The sequence below is a fragment of the Rhinopithecus bieti genome, unplaced genomic scaffold (genome assembly GCF_001698545.2).
Source record: "Rhinopithecus bieti isolate Rb0 unplaced genomic scaffold, ASM169854v2 scaffold_72501, whole genome shotgun sequence".
NCBI classification, from domain to species: domain Eukaryota; kingdom Metazoa; phylum Chordata; class Mammalia; order Primates; family Cercopithecidae; genus Rhinopithecus; species Rhinopithecus bieti.
In genome coordinates this window covers 1,296,138-1,306,892 of record NW_016827507.1, presented here as the reverse complement: position 1 = coordinate 1,306,892, position 10,755 = coordinate 1,296,138, and the positions used below count along the sequence as shown (strand labels likewise).

Genomic DNA, 10,755 nt, shown 5'->3' with positions numbered 1-10,755 from the left:
TTCTAATGAATATTTTATGATTTTTCTCACTGTTTGATAATTTTGTAGGATTCAAACAAGTGAGGAAACTTGATTTGTTTTGGAGAAAAAAAGAGAGAGAATCACTATAACTAGTGACAGAGCCCATCTGTTCTGGGTACCAGAGAACCCCAGTTGATGACCCCATCCCTGACTACAGCATTAAGTCCTGAGTAATCTAACCCAATCAGCTGGTAGCATTCTTCTTAATGTCTCCTATTGTTTAAGCATAGTCATTTGCCTAAATCTACACAACAAGACTAAATTAAAGGATATATACTTCAGTATTTTACACGCTTCAGGTAAAGATTTCTCACCCATGCTGACATGAACATGGAGCACAAAGCTTTAAGACCACAAATTTTTTAGCTGCTGTCTTGGCACTATGAGGGGACCCACCCTTAGGATGAAGCCAGGTGCTGAGGACAGCAAAGCACAGGAATGGAAAGAACTCATGTCTATGATAACATCTTTGAGCTGATAATTATACTGCACCTGGATCCCTCCTACCTCTGGACTTAAGGTTATGTGAGGCAATGGATTTCCTTATTCTTATGAAAACCAGTTTCTGTGAAACTGATCAATATCAAGCGTGAAGCATGCTTCATGAAGCAGCACCAGACGATAGAAAATACCAGGGCAGCTGTGGGTCACAGCCCTGAAATCTGGCCACCTGGGTTCATATCCTGCTTCCACTTGTGCCAGCTGTGTGGCCTTGGGGAACATACTCAACCTCTGGCGGCTTCAGTTTCTGCATCTGAAAAGCAATGATAATAATAGTGTTCCTCACAGGAGAAATGTGCGTAACACACACGATGTAGTGCCTGACCCATAGTAAGTCTCAGTAAAATCTGACTTGTAATTATGGTTCCCCCTAGGTGTGAAGATCATCTCAGGATCCACAGATTGATTCAAAAGTGAATTCCCAGTCCTCTTCCTTTCTGTCATTGACTCTGTGTCTCTTTATTACTTTGGGGTTTTCTCACTTTTCCTCTCCTGATCTTCTCTCCTCTCATTTCTTTAGCTATAATTGGGATTGATTGATAACTTTATTTGTTGTATTTTAAAATATGTAATTTCATATTTTCCCTTTTTAATTTAAGAAGTCAAAGAATGGAACATTTTATATTTCCTTCAATAAAAAAGAACCTCTTTATTTGCTTTATATATATATATATATCCCCATTAAATTTCATCTGCTTGGCTTTGGTCCAGTGTTCCACCCTGTCAGAATCATTTTCCATCTTGACACTGTCAGTTATTGGCTTTGCCATCCTTTCTGGCTTTATTTCATCCGCCTTTTAAACCTTCACCAAGTTCTTGACAAAACCTGCAATTTAGGATGGCTCTATCAGTTATCAGGTAGGTGTATGTGCTGGAAAACTCTAAATCAATGCTCCTTAAATTTCAGTGGCCATAAGAATCACCTGGAGAGCTTGTTAAAGCAGATTTGTGGGCTCCTCACCTGAGATTCTGATTCGGTGGGTCTGGAGTGGGGACTTTGCATTTCCAATAAGCTCCCAAGTGATGCTGAATAGGGCTGCTACAAATAATAGAGGCTCGGTCCAGTTAGTATAATAGATTTCTTTCCTCTTATGTTGACGTCTGTAGGCAGGTAGTCCAGCCTAGTACCAAGGTTTCAGAACCTAGGCTTTTTCCCTCTCCTTCCTGCCTTAAATGGCATTTGGTTTCCTACTCATGTTTCAGAGTGTTTGCTTGAGCTACAGCCATCATGTCCACATTCAAACCAGTAAGAAAGAGGAAGGGGGAAAGGATGTCTTCCCTCTTTGTAAGGACATATCTCAGAAGTTGTATGTGACACTCTGCTTACATCTTCTTAGCCAAAACTTCCTCACAAATCACACTAGCTGCAAATAAATCTGGAAAATATAGATTTTATTTGCGGTGTCATATGCCCAGCTAAAAATCAAGGTTTTATGACCAAGGCAGAAGAGAATGTGTTTCTGACATTACTGGTTTTCAATGTTACAACAAACCTTTCCCAACTCTCCAGCCAGAGGTTTGCAATCTAAAACCTGCAATGGGCTAGGAAGTTCCAGTAAAATTCTGAATTTCAAATTCTGATCCCCCCTCCACAGGTAAGTATTATTTCTTTCATTTCTGTGTTCAGGAAATTGAGTCTCAGAGAGCTTCAGTGACTTTCCCGAGATCTCTCGGTAACTAAATGCCCCAACCAAGATCTAAACTCAACCCTGCCAAAGCCCAGGCTTCTAATGCATCATTCTACATCACGGGAATCATACATTTGTTTGCAGGATGAGCCTTGAATCAACCAACTACTGCTGCATGCTATGCAACCACAAAACTCTGAGACCTAGACACTTATTTTACTACTATGTCTATGAGTCAACTGGAGACCAGCTGCTCTAGGCTGGGCTGGACTGGACTCCTCCAAGCCACAGCTGGGTCTGGGTCTGCTCCATGGTTCTGCATCTTCTTCAGACTTGTGGGCCTACCAGGGTGGAGCCTTCTCATGCCAAAAGCAGAGAAGCACATCTCACTGCTGCTTGTAGTGCAGTCTGCTTCCATTCCCTTGACTGAAGGAAGTCACATGGCCAAGACAAAAGCTAGGCAGTACAGTCCTCCAGGAGGGAGTAAATATTTCTCAATATGTTCTTATCTACCTCAAGTCCCTATGTGGATGCATTGGAATGGAAAGAGCCCCAGACTGAGAATCAGAAGTCCCTAGTTCTAGTCCCAGACCTGCCATGAATGACTTGTGTGACCTTGGACAAATTACTAGCCCCTTCTGGGCCTCAGGTTTGTTCTAGAGGTCTCTAAGGCATATGCAGACTTTAACTTCAGAAGCTATGGCATGAAAAAACAAATCATTGCCTCTCAAAATTCTAATCTCCTCTGAATGTAGCTTAGTCTTTATGCAAAAATAAACACACACTAGAGTCTTTTCAAAACCACTGGGCTAATAATGTTCATGATTCTGCTAATGACCAAACTGGAGCACAGTGCAGCTGGTCCTGCTGGTCACGAGAAGGCCCTAGAAAGAAATGAAGCCATCAAGAAGCTATTGATGCTGTGACCTTCTGTTCATAGGGCCTGAATGCAGGCTGCTCCTCTGCTTAGACAGGTGAGATTTAATTTTGGTGATTTATGATAATGCCTCTAAGTGCACGGGTAATCATGTCATGGTTTATTTTGCAAAATTAATGAAGTCTGATTAATCTCTCGGTCTGCAGCAGATTCTGCTCTGAGAAATGGAGCGAGACTACCAGGCTTTTGTGCAAATTATGGCGGAAGGATTGATGGCATGAGAATCATCTGAAATCCACACAATCTGACCTTTTTTAATCCCTTGGATCCTTTAGTTGGATTCGTTGCCATCATACTGGATGACTGCTGACCAGGGAGAGACCTTCTATGAACACAGTGTGCAATACCACAATTGCAGCTAAAGTTCATCAAGCTAGTTCCATGCATCAGGTACTTCACATGGTCCTTTATCCCAAGGATTGAAAAAAGCCATGCTTTTGACTTGGATGGATAGCAGTTCAAATCCTAGTCCCACAATTTAGAAGCTATTTGATCTTGGATGCATAGTGCAGGCACTGTTGGTGTTCTTCTGTGCACATTCAACCCTGTGTCTTCTCTGTCCATATGCATCCTACAGCATGGACAGTTCAGCATGTCGCCTTTTCATATTTTGGTGCGAGAGAGAAATATGTAAGCAACAAATTATATTGGAAATAAAACCCATGAGTGACTCTAAGCTGCAGATGGAAAAACTCAGTTTATCCACAACACTGGGGTTAAAACCTTCTTACTAAGAATTGGAGGCCAGGCATGGTGGCTCATGCTTGTAACCCCACCCCTTTGGGAGGCTGAGGCAGATGGATCACTTGAGTTCAGGAGTTAGAGACCAGCCTGGGTAACACAGTGAAATCTCATCTCTACAAACACACACACACATACACACACACACACACACACAATTAGCCAGGCATGGTGGCATGTGCCTGTAGTCCCAGCTACTTGGGGGCTGAGGTGGGAGGATCACTTGAGCCCAGGAGGTCAAAGCTGCAGGGAGCTATGATCTGGCAATTGCCCTCTGGCCTGGGCAACAGAGTGAGATACTGTCTCAAAGAAAAAAAAAAGAATTGGAGATGGTAAAGATTCACAGCTGAATTTAGGGCTTTTGTGTGTCGAAATACACAAACAAGGGGGGAGAGATTGTGCTGCAGCAAAAGGAGTGCTGTGATAGCCATCAGGAATCTGGATTTGAGTCTTGATTCTGCTGACTACAAAAAATGTGACTGGGGGCAGTTACAAAACTGAAATCTCGGTTTCCTCATCTGTAAAGCGGGAATGATAATGCCTGCCCTGCCTATTGCACAGACCTTCTTATGGAGATCCCAGAGATAAAAGCTGTCAATGATTAGTAACTCCATTTTTACAGATGAAGAAACCTAAGACAAAAATGTAGGCGGTGGAACAGAGACATGGATCTCGTAGTTCTTCTCCTACCTCATCTTGTACCACTGTTTTTCCCACTCACTCTGCTCCAACCACACTGACTTTTTGTCCTTCCCTTGAATAAAACAAGCTCATTTTCACCTCAGGGCCTTTGCTGTTTCCTCTTTCTAGAATGTTCTTCCCCTATGTCTTCATGCGCTTTGAGGAGGAATTGGCCTTCCTTTCTTGATATGCAGGAGTCAGCACAAACATTTCTTCCTCATAGAAGTTTTCCACAGACCCCCATTCAAGGTGATCTCTCTCCTAGGCTCCCTTTTGCATACCACCCTGTTATATTTTTGCATACCACCCTGTTATATTTTGCATACCACCCTGTTATATTTTTGCATACCACCCTGTTATATTTTTGCTCTATCACTTCCCGAGATGATGACATTTATGTATTGACTTATTAATCATCTCTCACTACTCTCTTTCCTGGAGAAGAAAGATCCTGAATATCTAATTTTCTGTTACATTGTCAGTGCCAAGAACAGGACTTGGTATATTGTGAGCAGACAGTAAATATTTTTTGAATGAGCAAATTAGTGTGTATAGACTTATTTTTAATGACTTTATAATATGTTGCATGGATATACCATCATTCATTTAACCAGAGCTTTAGAGATGGATACTCAATTTTCTTTTCTGCTTTTACTTATTTTATTTTCAAATTATTTACTACAGCAAACAAATGAGATATAATCTGTGTATACTCACCTCTGATTTTATCATAGAGCATATTCTTTTTTTTTTTTTTTTTTTTTTTTTTTTTTTTTTTTTTTTTTTTTTTTTTTTTTTTTGAAGACGGAGTCTCGCTCTCGTCACCCAGGCTGGGAGTGCATGGCAGGACTTGGCTCACCTGCAAGCTCCGCTCCGGGTTTCATGCCATTCTCATGCCTCAGCCTCCCTAGTAGCTGGGATTACAGGCGCCTGCCACTTCGCCCAGCTAGTTTTTTTTTTTTTTGTATTTTTTAGTAGAGACGGGGTTTCACCATGTTAGCCAGGATGGTCTTGATCTTGTGACCTCGTGATCCGCCCGTCTCGGCCTCCCAAAGTGCTGGGATTACAGGCTTGAGCCACCACGCCCGGCCCATAGAGCATATTCTTAGCAGTGGGATTGCTGGATCAAAGGGCAAGTGCATTTACAAATTGTGATACATGTTGTCAACTTCCCCTATAAAATATTTTCATCAATTTATGCTCCCATCATCTGTGTATGGCACCACCAGCTTGGCATTCCCTCTAAGTCCCTGACAATAACACATTATTGCTGAGAAGCCTTTGCTGCCTTTCAACTTGCTCTCCAAGTGTATCATCTACTTTCCTCATTACCCAGTGAGAGGCTGTGTGTGCAGCAGCTCTGCCCTATTTCTCTGAGATCTAAGTGCTTTGGGTGGTTTTCTCCTCTCATTTAGGTTGCATTCTCTAGCCTGCTGTGGCAAAAGAAGGGACATTTAAAATACATGGTAGTGTCTGTAAAGATTAGATTATTGTTCAGTAAATATTCATTCTCTTCCCCCTACCCTGTGGCAGGAAAGTAGTTTCTGTACTCCCTAACTTTGGCCTTGGCCTTGTGATTAGTTTTGGCCGGTAGGATGTTCGCAGAGGTTATATGAGCAGAAGATTCAAATATGCTAGTATTGTTGGGCTTGCTCTCATGCCTTTGTTTTTTTGCCATGAGAATAACATGCCTTATTTATCTAAATCAGCTAGATCAGATGAACTCCAGCTGTCATGTAGATGTGTAAACGTCTTGTCATATGACATCAAGATTTTTGTTCTTATTTGTTACACAGCAAAAGCTGATACAAATTCCAAAATGAAACTAGGGCTTGCATTTTGCAGCACTTGACACTTTCTATGTTAAATATTAAATATTCCCTAGGGCAGTGGTAGCAGAGGAATATTTGAACCTATTGACATTCATCTTTGTGTGGGTTTAATTGAGTCCTGAAGAAAGTACAGGGCTAAATGAGTCCTAGGTGAGGACTCATAGCAGGAGGAAAGGTATAGAAGAAGGACTGTGCAAGGCCTGTCTTAGGACTAGTGAGCAGACTAAAATATAGGCTATATGTCAAAGAGTACTGTAGGAGCTAAGGTTTGAGTCAGAAAACAAAGAAATTGAAGAAGTTAGAGATAGCTTTTATTCTCAGGCTACAGGTTCCAGCAAAGAAATATAAACTGCAAGGGAACCCTGGATGCCAATTATATGTCAATTATACCATAAGTCATTGACATTCCGAGGTCAACTACGTAATGAAAACTGGTAAGAGCCTAAGAATAGGCTGGCTGTGCCAAATAGAACAGGCTGGTGGGCAGCTTTATTCATACTTGTATTGTTTCCATTTAGAACATCATTATTAATTAAGCTGTATTTAAAGTAGTACCAGCCCACACTTTTGCTCCTTAAATATTGTATGACTATGGCCCTATCTTCACAGAAAACAGACATCAATTGCAGTACTCAAAAGTTATTCTGAACGTAGCCTCATATTTATCCACTTTTTGATAGCATATTGTTTTTTTTTAGACAGGGTCTTGCTCTGTCACCCAGGTTGGAGTGTAGTGGTGCAGTCATGGCTCACTGCAGTCTCCACTTCCCAGGCTCAAGCAATCCTCCCACCTCAGCCTCACAAGTAGCTGGGACTACAGGTATGTGCCACCATGCCTGAATAGTTAAAAAATTTTTTTTTTGTAGAGATGGGGTCTCACATGTTGCCCAGGCAGGTGTTGAACTCCTGGGCTCAAGCAATCGTCCCACCTCAGACTCCCAAAATTATGGGATTGCAGGTGTGAGTCATTGTGCCCAGTTGAATAAAATTTTAAACAATTATTTTGTGAGTAGTTTTTGGTATTTAATCCAATCAATTGTGATAATATTCATTCATCCATTTTTAAATATTTAGCATCATGAGAAGTCATATAGATATGAGTCTGAATTCCAGGTTCATCATTTACTGGTTATGTGCCCTTGAGCAACTTATTCTACCTTGATAAGACTTTCTTCGTCTGGAAAAGAGGGTGAATAAAATGCACCCCATAAGGTTGCTGTAACGATTAAATTAGTCAATGTGTATGGAGCTGTGTTAGTCCATTTTCACGATGCTGATAAAGACATACCCCAGACTGGGTAATTTATAAAGAAAGAGAGGTTTAATGGACTCACAGTTCCTCGTGGCTGGGGAGGCCTCACAATCGTGGCAGAAGGTGAAAGGCACATCTTACAGGGTGGCAGACAAGAGAGAATGACAGCCAAGCTAAAGGGGAAACCCCTTATAAAAACATCGGATTTAGTGAGATTATTTACAAAAACAGTACAGGGTAAACCACACCCATGATTCTATTATCATCCACCGGGTCCCTCACACAACACATGAGAATTATGGAAGCTACAATTCAAGATGAGATTCAGGTGGGGACACATCAAAACCATATCAGGAGCACATAGCATTATCCCTGGCCTAAGGTAGGCTCAGTGAATGCCATCTCCTGCCATGCAGTTAAACATTTATTGAGAAGCATGAAGGTCTATGAGTCAGGTACCACGCTGGGCACAGTGAAGGAAACAGAATGTTTGTCCTCAAAAATCTCAAAGGCCAGGGACAAACCAGCCAGGGTTGACTCACAAACATAAGAAGGGAGGTGAGGGATAAGGCCTCAATGTAGCAGCCCCCGCCTTTTTGTCTGCCTGTTGTAGAGGGACGTCCATAAGTAGTAGCCATGATTCAATCACACAGCCACATGCTTGGATGCCAGGTTCTTAAAACCCCACCATTGTGACTGACCCAAAGCTGGGCACCTGACCCTAATGGGGTCTTCAATTCAGTCTTCTCTGGAATTTTGTATTTATTCCAGATGGCAAATGGACTTATTCCAGGCTGCAGATCACTCTTTTTTCTCGAATTTGATTTTTTGGTTAATAGGAGTGTCACATACACCTTGAAAGCAGCACCAGATCCTTTGCTGCCTGCCCTACCTCTGTTCCTCCTTGAGGGGAAATGTGCATTTATTGGTTGGAGCCTAAAGTACAGATTAGGCTACACTCACAAGTGCCACTGGGGGGTTCACTGTATGTTAAAGGGTAGAGACTTGTTCTCATGTCCCTCTTCTCACTTCCCTTTTGCAACCACAGCTGGTTGGGTAAACTGAGCTTTGCCTGAACCTCTGAGACAGAGGGTCTGAGACTCTTCTCCCCCCCTCCCTTTCTCTTTCTCGTGTCCTCTTGCTGCAGTGGTGGAAATTGCCTACATCTGCACTGTCTGCTATGGAAGCCACTAGTTGTGTGCGGCTTTTGAGTACTTGAAATGTGGCTAATGTGACTGAAGACTTGAATTTTCCACTGTATCTAATTCTAATTAATTTAAGCCTAAATCTAAATAACTTCATGTAGCTAATAGCTCCTGTATTGGACAGCACAGTTGTGCCAGACAGAAAAGACTGGCAGGCAACTTCATTCACAAATTTTATCATTTCCATTTAGGGGAGCAGTATTAATTAAGCTGCTTCTAACAGTGCCAGCCCACAGTTTTGCTCCTTAAATATGGAGGAGAGAGTGAGAAGAGTCAAAATTGGTTTTTTTTTTTTTTTGGCTGGGGCCAGGGGCTGGGGTAGGAGAGGCTACACTTAGCCTCTGGTCTAATCTGTGTGTTTTAATTCATCTGTACCAGGGAAGATTGAATTCAGGTGCCAGTTGCTGGCTCAGCTAATAATGAAAAGGTTTTTTGTTTGTTTGTGTCCTATATGACCACTGTTTCTTGTAGATCTATCTTTCAGGACTTCCTTACTCAGGAAGGGTAATTGGTGGGGCAGGATTCAGGCATTCCCACGGGCTCCAGAAATACTACCATGGCTTAGATGATGTCACTCCCTCTCAAGTGTGGCTTTATCAGATTCAACGGGACAAGGCAGGCTGAGGAACAAACGTGTCCCAGGAGTGCTGGCCCGGCTTGGGAGTTTGAATTCCAGGTGCACCACCTCTTGATTGCATGTCCTTGGACAAGTTACTTTACCTTGATAGGACTCAGTCATGTATGTATTATAGGTTGAGGGGTGGGGTGTCTTTTGTCTTTGCGCCAAAGTGATCTCCAGGTGAGATGACTCCAATTTGTCCAAGGGCCATCCTCTGGAGAAGGCTGCAGGTGGGAGGTGTCAGCATTATTAGCTACAACCGTCTCCCAATTTCTAGATCCCTCCCCTTATTTCTTTCATCCATTTCTGCCAATCTTGACTTCAAAAATTTCCCCAGATATGAGTTCTTATGCTTTCCCCAGTACCAGTTACCTTCTATGATACCAATTCTTTGATTTAAAAAGTGATTAACGCTCCCTAAAATTGTGGTTTGAGTCTCCCTCCTAGACGTGAGCTCCTTAAGGGCAGGAATCTTGTTTCTTATCTTCACGTCTGTATTCCAGTATGGAGAAATGTGCAATGAGGCTCCATCATGAACCTGGTTTTCCTGGATCCTGATGTAGTCTGTACTCAGCTGGGGGCGCTCAGGACCCGTTTGGAATTAAGCAGACCCAACAGCCAGTCATGGCTCTGCTGCTAACTAGCTGAGACTGAGTAGATGAGTGTGGCTCCAAGTCTGTTTTCTTACCTGTGGAATGCAGATAGATGACAGCTACCCAACAGCGAGGTCATAAGAAAGGAATGTTATCAGGTATGTACAGTACTTAGTAAGGTGCCTGGCACACGGCAGACACTTAATAAGTGGAGTTATAACCATAATTAAACATTTATCACAGCTTGCTTTTGTTAGAAATGAGTACTAACCTGTTGTCCCTCATTTGACTGTTAGCTCGTTGAAAACAGTAACTTTGTTTTTTTCATTTTGGTATCCTTGTTTATCCTTTCCATCCCCCAAGCACTCAGCAAAGAGCTTGGGACATGGAGGGGATTCGTAAATACTTACTAGGTTGAAGTCTTAACACATGACAGTTCCTACAATAGGTGGAAAATGGAGTGGAAATAGAGTGAGACAGTTCAGGGAGGATGATGTAAAAAGACCCCGTGACAGTAGCATCTCCTTAGAAAAATATAGGAATGAACTTATCTATATACTGCATTCCTCAAAAGGAATTTTTGTAAATATACTTAAATGCCTTACATTCCCTAAAGGGGACTATTTCAAACAGACACAAATACTTGACTGTATCTTCTAAAGGACCTGTTTACTTAATTCAAGAGATGAAGAGAGAGGCAGGTGGCTGAGATTTGAAGGCAGGGCTGCCAAGAATTCCATTCTGC

General features: G+C 42.1%; 1 long non-coding RNA gene across 1 annotated transcript in view; it reads left to right on the top strand.

Annotated features, from left to right (window-relative positions):
- The first annotated feature begins 1,420 nt into the window (after positions 1-1,420).
- The window catches only part of LOC108523289 (uncharacterized), a 32,921-nt gene continuing 23,586 nt past the window's right edge, over positions 1,421-10,755 (top strand). Inside the window, exon 1 of the long non-coding RNA XR_001883773.1 lies at positions 1,421-3,124. This is a non-coding gene — a long non-coding RNA (uncharacterized LOC108523289). The remainder of the gene's footprint in view (positions 3,125-10,755) is intronic.